The 21,512-nt window shown below is 37.1% G+C and overlaps 17 non-coding genes across 17 annotated transcripts; all 17 read left to right on the plus strand.

Moving 5' to 3' along the window:
• Positions 1-151: 151 nt before the first annotated feature.
• TRNAK-UUU (transfer RNA lysine (anticodon UUU)) lies at positions 152-224 on the plus strand. Its single transcript has one exon. It is a non-coding gene; the product is annotated as a tRNA-Lys (tRNA).
• A 327-nt stretch (positions 225-551) lies between these two features.
• On the plus strand, positions 552-642 carry TRNAR-UCU (transfer RNA arginine (anticodon UCU)). Its single transcript is given in 2 exon segments — positions 552-588; positions 607-642. It is a non-coding gene; the product is annotated as a tRNA-Arg (tRNA).
• A 1,514-nt stretch (positions 643-2,156) lies between these two features.
• TRNAK-UUU (transfer RNA lysine (anticodon UUU)) lies at positions 2,157-2,229 on the plus strand. Its single transcript has one exon. It is a non-coding gene; the product is annotated as a tRNA-Lys (tRNA).
• Positions 2,230-3,986: 1,757 nt separating this feature from the next.
• TRNAK-UUU (transfer RNA lysine (anticodon UUU)) lies at positions 3,987-4,059 on the plus strand. The gene has a single exon. It is a non-coding gene; the product is annotated as a tRNA-Lys (tRNA).
• Positions 4,060-4,386: 327 nt separating this feature from the next.
• TRNAR-UCU (transfer RNA arginine (anticodon UCU)) lies at positions 4,387-4,477 on the plus strand. The gene is given in 2 exon segments: positions 4,387-4,423; positions 4,442-4,477. It is a non-coding gene; the product is annotated as a tRNA-Arg (tRNA).
• A 1,514-nt stretch (positions 4,478-5,991) lies between these two features.
• TRNAK-UUU (transfer RNA lysine (anticodon UUU)) lies at positions 5,992-6,064 on the plus strand. The gene has a single exon. It is a non-coding gene; the product is annotated as a tRNA-Lys (tRNA).
• A 2,334-nt stretch (positions 6,065-8,398) lies between these two features.
• Positions 8,399-8,489, plus strand: TRNAR-UCU (transfer RNA arginine (anticodon UCU)). The gene is given in 2 exon segments: positions 8,399-8,435; positions 8,454-8,489. It is a non-coding gene; the product is annotated as a tRNA-Arg (tRNA).
• Positions 8,490-10,007: 1,518 nt separating this feature from the next.
• On the plus strand, positions 10,008-10,080 carry TRNAK-UUU (transfer RNA lysine (anticodon UUU)). The gene has a single exon. It is a non-coding gene; the product is annotated as a tRNA-Lys (tRNA).
• Positions 10,081-12,016: 1,936 nt separating this feature from the next.
• On the plus strand, positions 12,017-12,089 carry TRNAK-UUU (transfer RNA lysine (anticodon UUU)). The gene has a single exon. It is a non-coding gene; the product is annotated as a tRNA-Lys (tRNA).
• Positions 12,090-12,416: 327 nt separating this feature from the next.
• Positions 12,417-12,507, plus strand: TRNAR-UCU (transfer RNA arginine (anticodon UCU)). Its single transcript is given in 2 exon segments — positions 12,417-12,453; positions 12,472-12,507. It is a non-coding gene; the product is annotated as a tRNA-Arg (tRNA).
• Positions 12,508-14,419: 1,912 nt separating this feature from the next.
• TRNAR-UCU (transfer RNA arginine (anticodon UCU)) lies at positions 14,420-14,510 on the plus strand. Its single transcript is given in 2 exon segments — positions 14,420-14,456; positions 14,475-14,510. It is a non-coding gene; the product is annotated as a tRNA-Arg (tRNA).
• A 1,518-nt stretch (positions 14,511-16,028) lies between these two features.
• Positions 16,029-16,101, plus strand: TRNAK-UUU (transfer RNA lysine (anticodon UUU)). Its single transcript has one exon. It is a non-coding gene; the product is annotated as a tRNA-Lys (tRNA).
• Positions 16,102-16,428: 327 nt separating this feature from the next.
• Positions 16,429-16,519, plus strand: TRNAR-UCU (transfer RNA arginine (anticodon UCU)). The gene is given in 2 exon segments: positions 16,429-16,465; positions 16,484-16,519. It is a non-coding gene; the product is annotated as a tRNA-Arg (tRNA).
• Positions 16,520-18,037: 1,518 nt separating this feature from the next.
• TRNAK-UUU (transfer RNA lysine (anticodon UUU)) lies at positions 18,038-18,110 on the plus strand. The gene has a single exon. It is a non-coding gene; the product is annotated as a tRNA-Lys (tRNA).
• Positions 18,111-18,437: 327 nt separating this feature from the next.
• On the plus strand, positions 18,438-18,528 carry TRNAR-UCU (transfer RNA arginine (anticodon UCU)). Its single transcript is given in 2 exon segments — positions 18,438-18,474; positions 18,493-18,528. It is a non-coding gene; the product is annotated as a tRNA-Arg (tRNA).
• A 1,519-nt stretch (positions 18,529-20,047) lies between these two features.
• On the plus strand, positions 20,048-20,120 carry TRNAK-UUU (transfer RNA lysine (anticodon UUU)). The gene has a single exon. It is a non-coding gene; the product is annotated as a tRNA-Lys (tRNA).
• Positions 20,121-20,446: 326 nt separating this feature from the next.
• On the plus strand, positions 20,447-20,537 carry TRNAR-UCU (transfer RNA arginine (anticodon UCU)). The gene is given in 2 exon segments: positions 20,447-20,483; positions 20,502-20,537. It is a non-coding gene; the product is annotated as a tRNA-Arg (tRNA).
• The last annotated feature ends 975 nt before the right edge of the window (positions 20,538-21,512 follow it).

Consider the following 21,512-nt stretch of genomic DNA (forward strand, 5'->3'; position numbering starts at 1 on the left):
CTCGTCATGAGCATGGAAGGGGTTAAAACATCAATTTGTTATTAAACTCTACAAATTTGATTGCTAATATATGTAACCATATTAATACACAGAGTGTAGGTCAGTGTACGTCCACATTTGTTTAGCTGATTTTAAGACAGAGTATAGCAGAGCCTGGATAGCTCAGTCGGTAGAGCATCAGACTTTTAATCTGAGGGTCCAGGGTTCAAGTCCCTGTTCAGGCGGTTGCTTCCTTTAAAGAAAAATTACTCTATGTGGATGCTCTTTTTGTGTTCCCCTGCATGACGAATAAGATATTCCATTACTTAAATTGCAAAAACGTCTTTCATGGAGTTGTGAAATGCACATCTGCCTCATATATCATGTGCCATTTGACTAAACTTAAGTCGTACGTAGACTTACCTAAAGTATCATGTAACTTGAGACGGTGAATATAATTTCCCCAATTCAATATTCAAAATAAATCCATGGTTATAGTATCAAATGAACTTTATAAAGCTGATCAACATTATTTCATTTCAGAATATCTCTGCACCTCATCAGAGTGTATTGGCTCTGTGGCGCAATGGATAGCGCATTGGACTTCTAGGTGAATGTAAAAAAGATATTCAAAGGTTGTGGGTTCGAATCCCACCAGAGTCACTTTTATCCCTATTTATTTCATAACTGTTTAAAAGAGTAATAAACAGTGCATGCATGCTTCTGCTTCACCAAAAAGGGCAGTGAAAGGAAGTCTATTTTAAATAGATACTATTCAAGTTACGCAATCTTTGCAGAAGAGGAAATTGGCAGCTGTACTTATGAAAATGTAATTTACTCAGAAGTAAGATTTTGGGCCCTTCCTTAATTTTACAATGTCAATAAAAACATATGAATTCTAAGTCAGCAAAAAAAATGAGATAGTAGCAATTTCAGGACTTACAATAAGGTTAAATTTACTGAAGAGATTTCAAATGCTTGAAGTACCAATTCATTATTATATTCCGCATATTCAGTACTTAATACCGGCAACCATCTTAAGAAACGTAGTGATAGTTGGGACACTTCCAAATGTTGATAAGGTCATTTTGTGGAGCGCCCTCTCCGAGCCTGGATAGCTCAGTCGGGAGAGCATCAGACTTTTAATCTGAGGGCCCAGGGTTCAAGTCCCTGTTCAGGCGGCTTGGTTAAAGAAAAGGTATATCAATTGCATACTCTTTTCAGGATCCAATGAATGGGGAGTCCTATTAGAGATGTTTCAAAAAAGTCTTAATCAAGTCATTACATACCCATCTGTCTTCTACATTCTTTGACAAGGGTTAAGAAGACTTACCCAAACTGTATCATGTAGTTTGTTGATTATCTTTTACCCAATTCAATGTTCAAAATGTAAGGTAGTGTCCGATTAACTTGATAAAGTTGGTCAACAGCTGATAGGTCATCTTTTTATTTGTGAATCTCTGATCACCGTGTTGAATCAGGTCGGATCTCTAGTGCAATGGATAGCGGCTTGGAGTCCTAGACGAATGTAGCAAAAGCATTCAAAGGCTTTGTGTTCAAACACCAGCTGGGTCAATTTTATCCCTCCTCTTATTTTATAACTAATTGAAACAGTAACAAGCAATGCCTGCGTCTGCATCACCAGAAACATTTACCAAAATGGCAGTGAAAGAAAGTCTACTTAAACAGAGACTGTTTGCTTTGAAAACATTGCATAATCTATGCCCAAGAGGAAATTCCCAAAGATACTGCTGAAAATGTAATTTAGTAGGTAGTAATAGTATTTGGCACTTTATTGATTTCACAATGTCATTTTAGACACATGATTTCTAAGTCAGCCGAAAATGAGATAGTACAAATTTCAGGATTTAAAATGGATTACGTGTGCTGCTGAAATTTCAAATGCTTAACACCTTCAATGCTACAGGAGATTTTCCTCCTGTGCTGAATGATCTGTAAATCCATTGTTCATGACGAGCTCAGCTCGTCATAAGCACACGACAAATGTACTGCACGACGAGCTGAGCTCGTCATGAGCATGGAAGGGGTTAAAACATCAATTTGTTATTAAACTCTACAAATTTGATTGCTAATATATGTAACCATATTAATACACAGAGTGTAGGTCAGTGTACGTCCACATTTGTTTAGCTGATTTTAAGACAGAGTATAGCAGAGCCTGGATAGCTCAGTCGGTAGAGCATCAGACTTTTAATCTGAGGGTCCAGGGTTCAAGTCCCTGTTCAGGCGGTTGCTTCCTTTAAAGAAAAATTACTCTAATTGGATGCTCTTTTTGTGTTCCCCTGCATGACGAATAAGATATTCCATTACTAAAATTGCAAAAACGTCTTTCATGGAGTTGTGAAATGCACATCTGCCTCATATATCATGTGCCATTTGACTAAACTTAAGTCGTACGTAGACTTACCTAAAGTATCATGTAACTTGAGACGGTGAATATAATTTCCCCAATTCAATATTCAAAATAAATCCATGGTTATAGTATCAAATGAACTTTATAAAGCTGATCAACATTATTTCATTTCAGAATATCTCTGCACCTCATCAGAGTGTATTGGCTCTGTGGAGCAATGGATAGCGCATTGGACTTCTAGGTGAATGTAAAAAAGATATTCAAAGGTTGTGGGTTCGAATCCCACCAGAGTCACTTTTATCCCTATTTATTTCATAACTGTTTAAAAGAGTAATAAACAGTGCATGCATGCTTCTGCTTCACCAAAAAGGGCAGTGAAAGGAAGTCTATTTTAAATAGATACTATTCAAGTTACGCAATCTTTGCAGAAGAGGAAATTGGCAGCTGTACTTATGAAAATGTAATTTACTCAGAAGTAAGATTTTGGGCCCTTCCTTAATTTTACAATGTCAATAAAAACATATGAATTCTAAGGTCATTTTGTGGAACGCCCTCTCCGAGCCTGGATAGCTCAGTCGGGAGAGCATCAGACTTTTAATCTGAGGGCCCAGGGTTCAAGTCCCTGTTCAGGCGGCTTGGTTAAAGAAAACGTATATCAATTGCATACTCTTTTCAGGATCCAATGAATGGGGAGTCCTATTAGAGATGTTTCAAAAAAGTCTTAATCAAGTCATTACATACCCATCTGTCTTCTACATTCTTTGACAAGGGTTAAGAAGACTTACCCAAACTGTATCATGTAGTTTGTTGATTATCTTTTACCCAATTCAATGTTCAAAATGTAAGGTAGTGTCCGATTAACTTGATAAAGTTGGTCAACAGCTGATAGGTCATCTTTTTATTTGTGAATCTCTGATCACCGTGTTGAATCAGGTCGGATCTCTAGTGCAATGGATAGCGGCTTGGAGTCCTAGACGAATGTAGCAAAAGCATTCAAAGGCTTTGTGTTCAAACACAAGCTGGGTCAATTTTATCCCTCCTCTTATTTTATAACTAATTGAAACAGTAACAAGCAATGCCTGCGTCTGCATCACCAGAAACATTTACCAAAATGGCAGTGAAAGAAAGTCTACTTAAACAGAGACTGTTTGCTTTGAAAACATTGCATAATCTATGCCCAAGAGGAAGTTCCCAAAGAAACTGCTGAAAATGTATGTAATTTAGTAGGTAGTAATAGTATTTGGCACTTTATTGATTTCACAAGGTCATTTTAGACACATGATTTCTAAGTCAGCCGAAAATGAGATAGTACAAATTTCAGGATTTAAAATGGATTACGTGTGCTGCTGAAATTTCAAATGCTTAACACCTTCAATGCTACAGGAGATTTTCCTCCTGTGCTGAATGATCTGTATATCCATTGTTCATGACGAGCTCAGCTCGTCATAAGCACACGACAAATGTACTGCACGACGAGCTGAGCTCGTCATGAGCATGGAAGGGGTTAAAACATCAATTTGTTATTAAACTCTACAAATTTGATTGCTAATATATGTAACCATATTAATACACAGAGTGTAGGTCAGTGTACGTCCACATTTGTTTAGCTGATTTTAAGACAGAGTATAGCAGAGCCTGGATAGCTCAGTCGGTAGAGCATCAGACTTTTAATCTGAGGGTCCAGGGTTCAAGTCCCTGTTCAGGCGGTTGCTTCCTTTAAAGAAAAATTACTCTATGTGGATGCTCTTTTTGTGTTCCCCTGCATGACGAATAAGATATTCCATTACTTAAATTGCAAAAACGTCTTTCATGGAGTTGTGAAATGCACATCTGCCTCATATATCATGTGCCATTTGACTAAACTTAAGTCGTACGTAGACTTACCTAAAGTATCATGTAACTTGAGACGGTGAATATAATTTCCCCAATTCAATATTCAAAATAAATCCATGGTTATAGTATCAAATGAACTTTATAAAGCTGATCAACATTATTTCATTTCAGAATATCTCTGCACCTCATCAGAGTGTATTGGCTCTGTGGCGCAATGGATAGCGCATTGGACTTCTAGGTGAATGTAAAAAAGATATTCGAAGGTTGTGGGTTCGAATCCCACCAGAGTCACTTTTATCCCTATTTATTTCATAACTGTTTAAAAGAGTAATAAACAGTGCATGCATGCTTCTGCTTCACCAAAAAGGGCAGTGAAAGGAAGTCTATTTTAAATAGATACTATTCAAGTTACGCAATCTTTGCAGAAGAGGAAATTGGCAGCTGTACTTATGAAAATGTAATTTACTCAGAAGTAAGATTTTGGGCCCTTCCTTAATTTTACAATGTCAATAAAAACATATGAATTCTAAGTCAGCAAAAAAAATGAGATAGTAGCAATTTCAGGACTTACAATAAGGTTAAATTTACTGAAGAGATTTCAAATGCTTGAAGTACCAATTCATTATTATATTCCGCATATTCAGTACTTAATACCGGCAACCATCTTAAGAAACGTAGTGATAGTTGGGACACTTCCAAATGTTGATAAGGTCATTTTGTGGAGCGCCCTCTCCGAGCCTGGATAGCTCAGTCGGGAGAGCATCAGACTTTTAATCTGAGGGCCCAGGGTTCAAGTCCCTGTTCAGGCGGCTTGGTTAAAGAAAAGGTATATCAATTGCATACTCTTTTCAGGATCCAATGAATGGGGAGTCCTATTAGAGATGTTTCAAAAAAGTCTTAATCAAGTCATTACATACCCATCTGTCTTCTACATTCTTTGACAAGGGTTAAGAAGACTTACCCAAACTGTATCATGTAGTTTGTTGATTATCTTTTACCCAATTCAATGTTCAAAATGTAAGGTAGTGTCCGATTAACTTGATAAAGTTGGTCAACAGCTGATAGGTCATCTTTTTATTTGTGAATCTCTGATCACCGTGTTGAATCAGGTCGGATCTCTAGTGCAATGGATAGCGGCTTGGAGTCCTAGACGAATGTAGCAAAAGCATTCAAAGGCTTTGTGTTCAAACACCAGCTGGGTCAATTTTATCCCTCCTCTTATTTTATAACTAATTGAAACAGTAACAAGCAATGCCTGCGTCTGCATCACCAGAAACATTTACCAAAATGGCAGTGAAAGAAAGTCTACTTAAACAGAGACTGTTTGCTTTGAAAACATTGCATAATCTATGCCCAAGAGGAAATTCCCAAAGATACTGCTGAAAATGTAATTTAGTAGGTAGTAATAGTATTTGGCACTTTATTGATTTCACAATGTCATTTTAGACACATGATTTCTAAGTCAGCCGAAAATGAGATAGTACAAATTTCAGGATTTAAAATGGATTACGTGTGCTGCTGAAATTTCAAATGCTTAACACCTTCAATGCTACAGGAGATTTTCCTCCTGTGCTGAATGATCTGTAAATCCATTGTTCATGACGAGCTCAGCTCGTCATAAGCACACGACAAATGTACTGCACGACGAGCTGAGCTCGTCATGAGCATGGAAGGGGTTAAAACATCAATTTGTTATTAAACTCTACAAATTTGATTGCTAATATATGTAACCATATTAATACACAGAGTGTAGGTCAGTGTACGTCCACATTTGTTTAGCTGATTTTAAGACAGAGTATAGCAGAGCCTGGATAGCTCAGTCGGTAGAGCATCAGACTTTTAATCTGAGGGTCCAGGGTTCAAGTCCCTGTTCAGGCGGTTGCTTCCTTTAAAGAAAAATTACTCTAATTGGATGCTCTTTTTGTGTTCCCCTGCATGACGAATAAGATATTCCATTACTAAAATTGCAAAAACGTCTTTCATGGAGTTGTGAAATGCACATCTGCCTCATATATCATGTGCCATTTGACTAAACTTAAGTCGTACGTAGACTTACCTAAAGTATCATGTAACTTGAGACGGTGAATATAATTTCCCCAATTCAATATTCAAAATAAATCCATGGTTATAGTATCAAATGAACTTTATAAAGCTGATCAACATTATTTCATTTCAGAATATCTCTGCACCTCATCAGAGTGTATTGGCTCTGTGGAGCAATGGATAGCGCATTGGACTTCTAGGTGAATGTAAAAAAGATATTCAAAGGTTGTGGGTTCGAATCCCACCAGAGTCACTTTTATCCCTATTTATTTCATAACTGTTTAAAAGAGTAATAAACAGTGCATGCATGCTTCTGCTTCACCAAAAAGGGCAGTGAAAGGAAGTCTATTTTAAATAGATACTATTCAAGTTACGCAATCTTTGCAGAAGAGGAAATTGGCAGCTGTACTTATGAAAATGTAATTTACTCAGAAGTAAGATTTTGGGCCCTTCCTTAATTTTACAATGTCAATAAAAACATATGAATTCTAAGTCAGCAAAAAAAATGAGATAGTAGCAATTTCAGGACTTACAATAAGGTTAAATTTACTGAAGAGATTTCAAATGCTTGAAGTACCAATTCATTATTATATTCCGCGTATTCAGTACTTAATACCGGCAACCATCTTAAGAAACGTAGTGATAGTTGGGACACTTCCAAATGTTGATAAGGTCATTTTGTGGAGCGCCCTCTCCGAGCCTGGATAGCTCAGTCGGGAGAGCATCAGACTTTTAATCTGAGGGCCCAGGGTTCAAGTCCCTGTTCAGGCGGCTTGGTTAAAGAAAAGGTATATCAATTGCATACTCTTTTCAGGATCCAATGAATGGGGAGTCCTATTAGAGATGTTTCAAAAAAGTCTTAATCAAGTCATTACATACCCATCTGTCTTCTACATTCTTTGACAAGGGTTAAGAAGACTTACCCAAACTGTATCATGTAGTTTGTTGATTATCTTTTACCCAATTCAATGTTCAAAATGTAAGGTAGTGTCCGATTAACTTGATAAAGTTGGTCAACAGCTGATAGGTCATCTTTTTATTTGTGAATCTCTGATCACCGTGTTGAATCAGGTCGGATCTCTAGTGCAATGGATAGCGGCTTGGAGTCCTAGACGAATGTAGCAAAAGCATTCAAAGGCTTTGTGTTCAAACACAAGCTGGGTCAATTTTATCCCTCCTCTTATTTTATAACTAATTGAAACAGTAACAAGCAATGCCTGCGTCTGCATCACCAGAAACATTTACCAAAATGGCAGTGAAAGAAAGTCTACTTAAACAGAGACTGTTTGCTTTGAAAACATTGCATAATCTATGCCCAAGAGGAAGTTCCCAAAGAAACTGCTGAAAATGTATGTAATTTAGTAGGTAGTAATAGTATTTGGCACTTTATTGATTTCACAAGGTCATTTTAGACACATGATTTCTAAGTCAGCCGAAAATGAGATAGTCCAAATTTCAGGATTTAAAATGGATTACGTGTGCTGCTGAAATTTCAAATGCTTAACACCTTCAATGCTACAGGAGATTTTCCTCCTGTGCTGAATGATCTGTAAATCCATTGTTCATGACGAGCTCAGCTCGTCATAAGCACACGACAAGTGTACTGCACGACGAGCTGAGCTCGTCATGAGCATGGAAGGGGTTAAAACATCAATTTGTTATTAAACTCTACAAATTTGATTGCTAATATATGTAACCATATTAATACACAGAGTGTAGGTCAGTGTACGTCCACATTTGTTTAGCTGATTTTAAGACAGAGTATAGCAGAGTTGGATAGCTCAGTCGGTAGAGCATCAGACTTTTAATCTGAGGGTCCAGGGTTCAAGTCCCTGTTCAGGCGGTTGCTTCCTTTAAAGAAAAATTACTCTAATTGGATGCTCTTTTTGTGTTCCCCTGCATGACGAATAAGATATTCCATTACTAAAATTGCAAAAACGTCTTTCATGGAGTTGTGAAATGCACATCTGCCTCATATATCATGTGCCATTTGACTAAACTTAAGTCGTACGTAGATTTACCTAAGGTATCATGTAACTTGAGACGGTGAATATAATTTCCCAATTCAATATTCAAAATAAATCCATGGTTATAGTATCAAATGAACTTTATAAAGCTGATCAACATTATTTCATTTCAGAATATCTCTGCATCTCATCAGAGCGTATTGGCTCTGTGGCGCAATGGATAGCGCATTGGACTTCTAGGTGAATGAAAAAAAGATATTCAAAGGTTGTGGGTTCGAATCCCACCAGAGTCAGTTTTATCCCTATTTATTTCATAACTGTTTAAAAGAGTAATAAACAGTGCATGCATGCTTCTGCTTCACCAAAAAGGGCAGTGAAAGGAAGTCTATTTTAAATAGATACTATTCAAGTTACGCAATCTTTGCAGAAGAGGAAATTGGCAGCTGTACTTATGAAAATGTAATTTACTCAGAAGTAAGATTTTGGGCCCTTCCTTAATTTTACAATGTCAATAAAAACATATGAATTCTAAGTCAGCAAAAAAAATGAGATAGTAGCAATTTCAGGACTTACAATAAGGTTAAATTTACTGAAGAGATTTCAAATGCTTGAAGTACCAATTCATTATTATATTCCGCGTATTCAGTACTTAATACCGGCAACCATCTTAAGAAACGTAGTGATAGTTGGGACACTTCCAAATGTTGATAAGGTCATTTTGTGGAGCGGCCTCTCCGAGCCTGGATAGCTCAGTCGGGAGAGCATCAGTCTTTTAATCTGAGGGCCCAGGGTTCAAGTCCCTGTTCAGGCGGCTTGGTTAAAGAAAAGGTATATCAATTGCATACTCTTTTCAGGATCCAATGAATGGGGAGTCCTATTAGAGATGTTTCAAAAAAGTCTTAATCAAGTCATTACATACCCATCTGTCTTCTACATTCTTTGACAAGGGTTAAGAAGACTTACCCAAACTGTATCATGTAGTTTGTTGATTATCTTTTACCCAATTCAATGTTCAAAATGTAAGGTAGTGTCCGATTAACTTGATAAAGTTGGTCAACAGCTGATAGGTCATCTTTTTATTTGTGAATCTCTGATCACTGTGTTGAATCAGGTCGGATATCTAGTGCAATGGATAGCGGCTTGGAGTCCTAGACGAATGTAGCAAAAGCATTCAAAGGCTTTGTGTTCAAACACAAGCTGGGTCAATTTTATCCCTCCTCTTATTTTATAACTAATTGAAACAGTAACAAGCAATGCCTGCGTCTGCATCACCAGAAACATTTACCAAAATGGCAGTGAAAGAAAGTCTACTTAAACAGAGACTGTTTGCTTTGAAAACATTGCATAATCTATGCCCAAGAGGAAATTCCCAAAGATACTGCTGAAAATGTATGTAATTTAGTAGGTAGTAATAGTATTTGGCACTTTATTGATTTCACAATGTCATTTTAGACACATGATTTCTAAGTCAGCCGAAAATGAGATAGTACAAATTTCAGGATTTAAAATGGATTACGTGTGCTGCTGAAATTTCAAATGCTTAACACCTTCAATGCTACAGGAGATTTTCCTCCTGTGCTGAATGATCTGTAAATCCATTGTTCATGACGAGCTCAGCTCGTCATAAGCACACGACAAATGTACTGCACGACGAGCTGAGCTCGTCATGAGCATGGAAGGGGTTAAAACATCAATTTGTTATTAAACTCTACAAATTTGATTGCTAATATATGTAACCATATTAATACACAGAGTGTAGGTCAGTGTACGTCCACATTTGTTTAGCTGATTTTAAGACAGAGTATAGCAGAGCCTGGATAGCTCAGTCGGTAGAGCATCAGACTTTTAATCTGAGGGTCCAGGGTTCAAGTCCCTGTTCAGGCGGTTGCTTCCTTTAAAGAAAAATTACTCTAATTGGATGCTCTTTTTGTGTTCCCCTGCATGACGAATAAGATATTCCATTACTAAAATTGCAAAAACGTCTTTCATGGAGTTGTGAAATGCACATCTGCCTCATATATCATGTGCCATTTGACTAAACTTAAGTCGTACGTAGACTTACCTAAAGTATCATGTAACTTGAGACGGTGAATATAATTTCCCCAATTCAATATTCAAAATAAATCCATGGTTATAGTATCAAATGAACTTTATAAAGCTGATCAACATTATTTCATTTCAGAATATCTCTGCACCTCATCAGAGTGTATTGGCTCTGTGGAGCAATGGATAGCGCATTGGACTTCTAGGTGAATGTAAAAAAGATATTCAAAGGTTGTGGGTTCGAATCCCACCAGAGTCACTTTTATCCCTATTTATTTCATAACTGTTTAAAAGAGTAATAAACAGTGCATGCATGCTTCTGCTTCACCAAAAAGGGCAGTGAAAGGAAGTCTATTTTAAATAGATACTATTCAAGTTACGCAATCTTTGCAGAAGAGGAAATTGGCAGCTGTACTTATGAAAATGTAATTTACTCAGAAGTAAGATTTTGGGCCCTTCCTTAATTTTACAATGTCAATAAAAACATATGAATTCTAAGTCAGCAAAAAAAATGAGATAGTAGCAATTTCAGGACTTACAATAAGGTTAAATTTACTGAAGAGATTTCAAATGCTTGAAGTACCAATTCATTATTATATTCCGCGTATTCAGTACTTAATACCGGCAACCATCTTAAGAAACGTAGTGATAGTTGGGACACTTCCAAATGTTGATAAGGTCATTTTGTGGAACGCCCTCTCCGAGCCTGGATAGCTCAGTCGGGAGAGCATCAGACTTTTAATCTGAGGGCCCAGGGTTCAAGTCCCTGTTCAGGCGGCTTGGTTAAAGAAAACGTATATCAATTGCATACTCTTTTCAGGATCCAATGAATGGGGAGTCCTATTAGAGATGTTTCAAAAAAGTCTTAATCAAGTCATTACATACCCATCTGTCTTCTACATTCTTTGACAAGGGTTAAGAAGACTTACCCAAACTGTATCATGTAGTTTGTTGATTATCTTTTACCCAATTCAATGTTCAAAATGTAAGGTAGTGTCCGATTAACTTGATAAAGTTGGTCAACAGCTGATAGGTCATCTTTTTATTTGTGAATCTCTGATCACCGTGTTGAATCAGGTCGGATCTCTAGTGCAATGGATAGCGGCTTGGAGTCCTAGACGAATGTAGCAAAAGCATTCAAAGGCTTTGTGTTCAAACACAAGCTGGGTCAATTTTATCCCTCCTCTTATTTTATAACTAATTGAAACAGTAACAAGCAATGCCTGCGTCTGCATCACCAGAAACATTTACCAAAATGGCAGTGAAAGAAAGTCTACTTAAACAGAGACTGTTTGCTTTGAAAACATTGCATAATCTATGCCCAAGAGGAAGTTCCCAAAGAAACTGCTGAAAATGTATGTAATTTAGTAGGTAGTAATAGTATTTGGCACTTTATTGATTTCACAAGGTCATTTTAGACACATGATTTCTAAGTCAGCCGAAAATGAGATAGTACAAATTTCAGGATTTAAAATGGATTACGTGTGCTGCTGAAATTTCAAATGCTTAACACCTTCAATGCTACAGGAGATTTTCCTCCTGTGCTGAATGATCTGTATATCCATTGTTCATGACGAGCTCAGCTCGTCATAAGCACACGACAAATGTACTGCACGACGAGCTGAGCTCGTCATGAGCATGGAAGGGGTTAAAACATCAATTTGTTATTAAACTCTACAAATTTGATTGCTAATATATGTAACCATATTAATACACAGAGTGTAGGTCAGTGTACGTCCACATTTGTTTAGCTGATTTTAAGACAGAGTATAGCAGAGCCTGGATAGCTCAGTCGGTAGAGCATCAGACTTTTAATCTGAGGGTCCAGGGTTCAAGTCCCTGTTCAGGCGGTTGCTTCCTTTAAAGAAAAATTACTCTATGTGGATGCTCTTTTTGTGTTCCCCTGCATGACGAATAAGATATTCCATTACTTAAATTGCAAAAACGTCTTTCATGGAGTTGTGAAATGCACATCTGCCTCATATATCATGTGCCATTTGACTAAACTTAAGTCGTACGTAGACTTACCTAAAGTATCATGTAACTTGAGACGGTGAATATAATTTCCCCAATTCAATATTCAAAATAAATCCATGGTTATAGTATCAAATGAACTTTATAAAGCTGATCAACATTATTTCATTTCAGAATATCTCTGCACCTCATCAGAGTGTATTGGCTCTGTGGCGCAATGGATAGCGCATTGGACTTCTAGGTGAATGTAAAAAAGATATTCAAAGGTTGTGGGTTCGAATCCCACCAGAGTCACTTTTATCCCTATTTATTTCATAACTGTTTAAAAGAGTAATAAACAGTGCATGCATGCTTCTGCTTCACCAAAAAGGGCAGTGAAAGGAAGTCTATTTTAAATAGATACTATTCAAGTTACGCAATCTTTGCAGAAGAGGAAATTGGCAGCTGTACTTATGAAAATGTAATTTACTCAGAAGTAAGATTTTGGGCCCTTCCTTAATTTTACAATGTCAATAAAAACATATGAATTCTAAGTCAGCAAAAAAAATGAGATAGTAGCAATTTCAGGACTTACAATAAGGTTAAATTTACTGAAGAGATTTCAAATGCTTGAAGTACCAATTCATTATTATATTCCGCATATTCAGTACTTAATACCGGCAACCATCTTAAGAAACGTAGTGATAGTTGGGACACTTCCAAATGTTGATAAGGTCATTTTGTGGAGCGCCCTCTCCGAGCCTGGATAGCTCAGTCGGGAGAGCATCAGACTTTTAATCTGAGGGCCCAGGGTTCAAGTCCCTGTTCAGGCGGCTTGGTTAAAGAAAAGGTATATCAATTGCATACTCTTTTCAGGATCCAATGAATGGGGAGTCCTATTAGAGATGTTTCAAAAAAGTCTTAATCAAGTCATTACATACCCATCTGTCTTCTACATTCTTTGACAAGGGTTAAGAAGACTTACCCAAACTGTATCATGTAGTTTGTTGATTATCTTTTACCCAATTCAATGTTCAAAATGTAAGGTAGTGTCCGATTAACTTGATAAAGTTGGTCAACAGCTGATAGGTCATCTTTTTATTTGTGAATCTCTGATCACCGTGTTGAATCAGGTCGGATCTCTAGTGCAATGGATAGCGGCTTGGAGTCCTAGACGAATGTAGCAAAAGCATTCAAAGGCTTTGTGTTCAAACACCAGCTGGGTCAATTTTATCCCTCCTCTTATTTTATAACTAATTGAAACAGTAACAAGCAATGCCTGCGTCTGCATCACCAGAAACATTTACCAAAATGGCAGTGAAAGAAAGTCTACTTAAACAGAGACTGTTTGCTTTGAAAACATTGCATAATCTATGCCCAAGAGGAAATTCCCAAAGATACTGCTGAAAATGTAATTTAGTAGGTAGTAATAGTATTTGGCACTTTATTGATTTCACAATGTCATTTTAGACACATGATTTCTAAGTCAGCCGAAAATGAGATAGTACAAATTTCAGGATTTAAAATGGATTACGTGTGCTGCTGAAATTTCAAATGCTTAACACCTTCAATGCTACAGGAGATTTTCCTCCTGTGCTGAATGATCTGTAAATCCATTGTTCATGACGAGCTCAGCTCGTCATAAGCACACGACAAGTGTACTGCACGAAGAGCTGAGCTCGTCATGAGCATGGAAGGGGTTAAAACATCAATTTGTTATTAAACTCTACAAATTTGATTGCTAATATATGTAACCATATTAATACATAGAGTGTAGGTCAGTGTACGTCCACATTTGTTTAGCTGATTTTAAGACAGAGTATAGCAGAGTTGGATAGCTCAGTCGGTAGAGCATCAGACTTTTAATCTGAGGGTCCAGGGTTCAAGTCCCTGTTCAGGCGGTTGCTTCCTTTAAAGAAAAATTACTCTAATTGGATGCTCTTTTTGTGTTCCCCTGCATGACGAATAAGATATTCCATTACTAAAATTGCAAAAACGTCTTTCATGGAGTTGTGAAATGCACATCTGCCTCATATATCATGTGCCATTTGACTAAACTTAAGTCGTACGTAGATTTACCTAAGGTATCATGTAACTTGAGACGGTGAATATAATTTCCCAATTCAATATTCAAAATAAATCCATGGTTATAGTATCAAATGAACTTTATAAAGCTGATCAACATTATTTCATTTCAGAATATCTCTGCACCTCATCAGAGCGTATTGGCTCTGTGGCGCAATGGATAGCGCATTGGACTTCTAGGTGAATGAAAAAAAGATATTCAAAGGTTGTGGGTTCGAATCCCACCAGAGTCAGTTTTATCCCTATTTATTTCATAACTGTTTAAAAGAGTAATAAACAGTGCATGCATGCTTCTGCTTCACCAAAAAGGGCAGTGAAAGGAAGTCTATTTTAAATAGATACTATTCAAGTTACGCAATCTTTGCAGAAGAGGAAATTGGCAGCTGTACTTATGAAAATGTAATTTACTCAGAAGTAAGATTTTGGGCCCTTCCTTAATTTTACAATGTCAATAAAAACATATGAATTCTAAGTCAGCAAAAAAAATGAGATAGTAGCAATTTCAGGACTTACAATAAGGTTAAATTTACTGAAGAGATTTCAAATGCTTGAAGTACCAATTCATTATTATATTCCGCGTATTCAGTACTTAATACCGGCAACCATCTTAAGAAACGTAGTGATAGTTGGGACACTTCCAAATGTTGATAAGGTCATTTTGTGGAGCAGCCTCTCCGAGCCTGGATAGCTCAGTCGGGAGAGCATCAGTCTTTTAATCTGAGGGCCCAGGGTTCAAGTCCCTGTTCAGGCGGCTTGGTTAAAGAAAAGGTATATCAATTGCATACTCTTTTCAGGATCCAATGAATGGGGAGTCCTATTAGAGATGTTTCAAAAAAGTCTTAATCAAGTCATTACATACCCATCTGTCTTCTACATTCTTTGACAAGGGTTAAGAAGACTTACCCAAACTGTATCATGTAGTTTGTTGATTATCTTTTACCCAATTCAATGTTCAAAATGTAAGGTAGTGTCCGATTAACTTGATAAAGTTGGTCAACAGCTGATAGGTCATCTTTTTATTTGTGAATCTCTGATCACTGTGTTGAATCAGGTCGGATATCTAGTGCAATGGATAGCGGCTTGGAGTCCTAGACGAATGTAGCAAAAGCATTCAAAGGCTTTGTGTTCAAACACAAGCTGGGTCAATTTTATCCCTCCTCTTATTTTATAACTAATTGAAACAGTAACAAGCAATGCCTGCGTCTGCATCACCAGAAACATTTACCAAAATGGCAGTGAAAGAAAGTCTACTTAAACAGAGACTGTTTGCTTTGAAAACATTGCATAATCTATGCCCAAGAGGAAATTCCCAAAGATACTGCTGAAAATGTATGTAATTTAGTAGGTAGTAATAGTATTTGGCACTTTATTGATTTCACAAGGTCATTTTAGACACATGATTTCTAAGTCAGCCGAAAATGAGATAGTACAAATTTCAGGATTTAAAATGGATTACGTGTGCTGCTGAAATTTCAAATGCTTAACACCTTCAATGCTACAGGAGATTTTCCTCCTGTGCTGAATGATCTGTATATCCATTGTTCATGACGAGCTCAGCTCGTCATAAGCACACGACAAATGTACTGCACGACGAGCTGAGCTCGTCATGAGCATGGAAGGGGTTAAAACATCAATTTGTTATTAAACTCTACAAATTTGATTGCTAATATATGTAACCATATTAATACACAGAGTGTAGGTCAGTGTACGTCCACATTTGTTTAGCTGATTTTAAGACAGAGTATAGCAGAGCCTGGATAGCTCAGTCGGTAGAGCATCAGACTTTTAATCTGAGGGTCCAGGGTTCAAGTCCCTGTTCAGGCGGTTGCTTCCTTTAAAGAAAAATTACTCTAATTGGATGCTCTTTTTGTGTTCCCCTGCATGACGAATAAGATATTCCATTACTAAAATTGCAAAAACGTCTTTCATGGAGTTGTGAAATGCACATCTGCCTCATATATCATGTGCCATTTGACTAAACTTAAGTCGTACGTAGACTTACCTAAAGTATCATGTAACTTGAGACGGTGAATATAATTTCCCCAATTCAATATTCAAAATAAATCCATGGTTATAGTATCAAATGAACTTTATAAAGCTGATCAACATTATTTCATTTCAGAATATCTCTGCACCTCATCAGAGTGTATTGGCTCTGTGGCGCAATGGATAGCGCATTGGACTTCTAGGTGAATGTAAAAAAGATATTCAAAGGTTGTGGGTTCGAATCCCACCAGAGTCACTTTTATCCCTATTTATTTCATAACTGTTTAAAAGAGTAATAAACAGTGCATGCATGCTTCTGCTTCACCAAAAAGGGCAGTGAAAGGAAGTCTATTTTAAATAGATACTATTCAAGTTACGCAATCTTTGCAGAAGAGGAAATTGGCAGCTGTACTTATGAAAATGTAATTTACTCAGAAGTAAGATTTTGGGCCCTTCCTTAATTTTACAATGTCAATAAAAACATATGAATTCTAAGTCAGCAAAAAAAATGAGATAGTAGCAATTTCAGGACTTACAATAAGGTTAAATTTACTGAAGAGATTTCAAATGCTTGAAGTACCAATTCATTATTATATTCCGCATATTCAGTACTTAATACCGGCAACCATCTTAAGAAACGTAGTGATAGTTGGGACACTTCCAAATGTTGATAAGGTCATTTTGTGGAGCGCCCTCTCCGAGCCTGGATAGCTCAGTCGGGAGAGCATCAGACTTTTAATCTGAGGGCCCAGGGTTCAAGTCCCTGTTCAGGCGGCTTGGTTAAAGAAAAGGTATATCAATTGCATACTCTTTTCAGGATCCAATGAATGGGGAGTCCTATTAGAGATGTTTCAAAAAAGTCTTAATCAAGTCATTACATACCCATCTGTCTTCTACATTCTTTGACAAGGGTTAAGAAGACTTACCCAAACTGTATCATGTAGTTTGTTGATTATCTTTTACCCAGTTCAATGTTCAAAATGTAAGGTAGTGTCCGATTAACTTGATAAAGTTGGTCAACAGCTGATAGGTCATCTTTTTATTTGTGAATCTCTGATCACCGTGTTGAATCAGGTCGGATCTCTAGTGCAATGGATAGCGGCTTGGAGTCCTAGACGAATGTAGCAAAAGCATTCAAAGGCTTTGTGTTCAAACACCAGCTGGGTCAATTTTATCCCTCCTCTTATTTTATGACTAATTGAAACAGTGACAAGCAATGCCTGCGTCTGCATCACCAGAAACATTTACCAAAATGGCAGTGAAAGAAAGTCTACTTAAACAGAGACTGTTTGCTTTGAAAACATTGCATAATCTATGCCCAAGAGGAAATTCCCAAAGATACTGCTGAAAATGTATGTAATTTAGTAGGTAGTAATAGTATTTGGCACTTTATTGATTTCACAATGTCATTTTAGACACATGATTTCTAAGTCAGCCGAAAATGAGATAGTACAAATTTCAGGATTTAAAATGGAGTACGTGTGCTGCTGAAATTTCAAATGCTTAACACCTTCAATGCTACAGGAGATTTTCCTCCTGTGCTGAATGATCTGTAAATCCATTGTTCATGACGAGCTCAGCTCGTCATAAGCACACGACAAGTGTACTGCACGACGAGCTGAGCTCGTCATGAGCATGGAAGGGGTTAAAACATCAATTTGTTATTAAACTCTACAAATTTGATTGCTAATATATGTAACCATATTAATACACAGAGTGTAGGTCAGTGTACGTCCACATTTGTTTAGCTGATTTTAAGACAGAGTATAGCAGAGCCTGGATAGCTCAGTCGGTAGAGCATCAGACTTTTAATCTGAGGGTCCAGGGTTCAAGTCCCTGTTCAGGCGGTTGCTTCCTTTAAAGAAAAATTACTCTAATTGGATGCTCTTTTTGTGTTCCCCTGCATGACGAATAAGATATTCCATTACTAAAATTGCAAAAACGTCTTTCATGGAGTTGTGAAATGCACATCTGCCTCATATATCATGTGCCATTTGACTAAACTTAAGTCGTACGTAGACTTACCTAAGGTATCATGTAACTTGAGACGGTGAATATAATTTCCCCAATTCAATATTCCAAATAAATCCATGGTTATAGTATCAAATGAACTTTATAAAGCTGATCAACATTATTTCATTTCAGAATATCTCTGCACCTCATCAGAGTGTATTGGCTCTGTGGCGCAATGGATAGCGCATTGGACTTCTAGGTGAATGTAAAAAAGATATTCAAAGGTTGTGGGTTCGAATCCCACCAGAGTCAGTTTTATCCCTATTTATTTCATAACTGTTTAAAAGAGTAATAAACAGTGCATGCATGCTTCTGCTTCACCAAAAAGGGCAGTGAAAGGAAGTCTATTTTAAATAGATACTATTCAAATTACGCAATCTTTGCAGAAGAGGAAATTGGCAGCTGTACTTATGAAAATGTAATTTACTCAGAAGTAAGATTTTGGGCCCTTCCTTAATTTTACAATGTCAATAAAAACATATGACTTCTAAGTCAGCAAAAAAAATGAGATAGTAGCAATTTCAGGACTTACAATAGGGTTAAATTTACTGAAGAGATTTCAAATGCTTGAAGTACCAATTCATTATTATATTCCGCGTATTCAGTACTTAATACCGGCAACCATCTTAAGAAACGTAGTGATAGTTGGGACACTTCCAAATGTTGATAAGGTCATTTTGTGGAGCAACCTCTCCGAGCCTGGATAGCTCAGTCGGGAGAGCATCAGACTTTTAATCTGAGGGCCCAGGGTTCAAGTCCCTGTTCAGGCGGTTTGGTTAAAGAAAAGGTATATCAATTGCATACTCTTTTCAGGATCCAATGAATGGGGAGTCCTATTAGAGATGTTTCAAAAAAGTCTTAATCAAGTCATTACATACCCATCTGTCTTCTACATTCTTTGACAAGGGTTAAGAAGACTTACCCAAACTGTATCATGTAGTTTGACATGTTGATTATCTTTTACCCAATTCAATGTTCAAAATGTAAGGTAGTGTCCGATTAACTTGATAAAGTTGGTCAACAGCTGATAGGTCATCTTTTTATTTGTGAATCTCTGATCACCGTGTTGAATCAGGTCGGATCTCTAGTGCAATGGATAGCGGCTTGGAGTCCTAGACGAATGTAGCAAAAGCATTCAAAGGCTTTGTGTTCAAACACCAGCTGGGTCAATTTTATCCCTCCTCTTATTTTATAACTAATTGAAACAGTAACAAGCAATGCCTGCGTCTGCATCACCAGAAACATTTACCAACATGGCAGTGAAAGAAAGTCTACTTAAACAGAGACTGTTTGCTTTGAAAACATTGCATAATCTATGCCCAAGAGGAAATTCCCAAAGATACTGCTGATAATGTAATTTAGTAGGTAGTAATAGTATTTGGCACTTTATTGATTTCACAATGTCATTTTAGACACATGATTTCTAAGTCAGCCGAAAATGAGATAGTACAAATTTAAGGATTTAAAATGGAGTACGTGTGCTGCTGAAATTTCAAATGCTTAACACCTTCAATGCTACAGGAGATTTTCCTCCTGTGCTGAATGATCTGTAAATCCATTGTTCATGACGAGCTCAGCTCGTCATAAGCACACGACAAGTGTACTGCACGACGAGCTGAGCTCGTCATGAGCATGGAAGGGGTTAAAACATCAATTTGTTATTAAACTCTACAAATTTGATTGCTAATGTATGTAACCATATTAATACACAGAGTGTAGGTCAGTGTACGTCCACATTTGTTTAGCTGATTTTAAGACAGAGTATAGCAGAGCCTGGATAGCTCAGTCGGTAGAGCATCAGACTTTTAATCTGAGGAACCAGGGTTCAAGTCCCTGTTCAGGCGGGTGCTTCCTTTAAAGAAAAATTACTCTAATTGGATGCTCTTTTTGTGTTCCCCTGCATGACGAATAAGATATTCCATTACTAAAATTGCAAAAACGTCTTTCATGGAGTTGTGAAATGCACATCTGCCTCATATATCATGTGCCATTTGACTAAACTTAAGTCGTACGTAGATTTACCTAAGGTATCATGTAACTTGAGACGGTGAATATAATTTCCCAATTCAATATTCAAAATAAATCCATGGTTATAGTATCAAATGAACTTTATAAAGCTGATCAACATTATTTCATTTCAGAATATCTCTGCACCTCATCAGAGCGTATTGGCTCTGTGGCGCAATGGATAGCGCATTGGACTTCTAGCTGAATGAAAAAAAGATATTCAAAGGTTGTGGGTTCGAATCCCATCAGAGTCAGTTTTATCCCTATTTATTTCATAACTGTTTAAAAGAGTAATAAACAGTGCATGCATGCTTCTGCTTCACCAAAAAGGGCAGTGAAAGGAAGTCTATTTTAAATAGATACTATTCAAGTTACGCAATCTTTGCAGAAGAGGAAATTGGCAGCTGTACTTATGAAAATGTAATTTACTCAGAAGTAAGATTTTGGGCCCTTCCTTAATTTTACAATGTCAATAAAAACATATGAATTCTAAGTCAGCAAAAAAAATGAGATAGTAGCAATTTCAGGACTTACAATAAGGTTAAATTTACTGAAGAGATTTCAAATGCTTGAAGTACCAATTCATTATTATATTCCGCGTATTCAGTACTTAATACCGGCAACCATCTTAAGAAACGTAGTGATAGTTGGGACACTTCCAAATGTTGATAAGGTCATTTTGTGGAGCGATCTGTCCGAGCCTGGGTAGCTCAGTCGGGAGAGCATCAGACTTTTAATCTGAGGGCCCAGGGTTCTAGTCCCTGTTCAGGCGGCTTGGTTAAAGAAAAGGTATATCAATTGCATACTCTTTTCAGGATCCAATGAATGGGGAGTCCTATTAGAGATGTTTCAAAAAAGTCTTAATCAAGTCATTACATACCCATCTGTCTTCTACATTCTTTGACAAGGGTTAAGAAGACTTACCCAAACTGTATCATGTAGTTTGTTGATTATCTTTTACCCAGTTCAATGTTCAAAATGTAAGGTAGTGTCCGATTAACTTGATAAAGTTGGTCAACAGCTGATAGGTCATCTTTTTATTTGTGAATCTCTGATCACCGTGTTGAATCAGGTCGGATCTCTAGTGCAATGGATAGCGGCTTGGAGTCCTAGACGAATGTAGCAAAAGCATTCAAAGGCTTTGTGTTCAAACACCAGCTGGGTCAATTTTATCCCTCCTCTTATTTTATAACTAATTGAAACAGTAACAAGCAATGCCTGCGTCTGCA

This window comes from Lissotriton helveticus, chromosome 1_1 (assembly GCF_964261635.1).
Source record: "Lissotriton helveticus chromosome 1_1, aLisHel1.1, whole genome shotgun sequence".
Classification (NCBI taxonomy): Eukaryota; Metazoa; Chordata; class Amphibia; order Caudata; family Salamandridae; genus Lissotriton; species Lissotriton helveticus.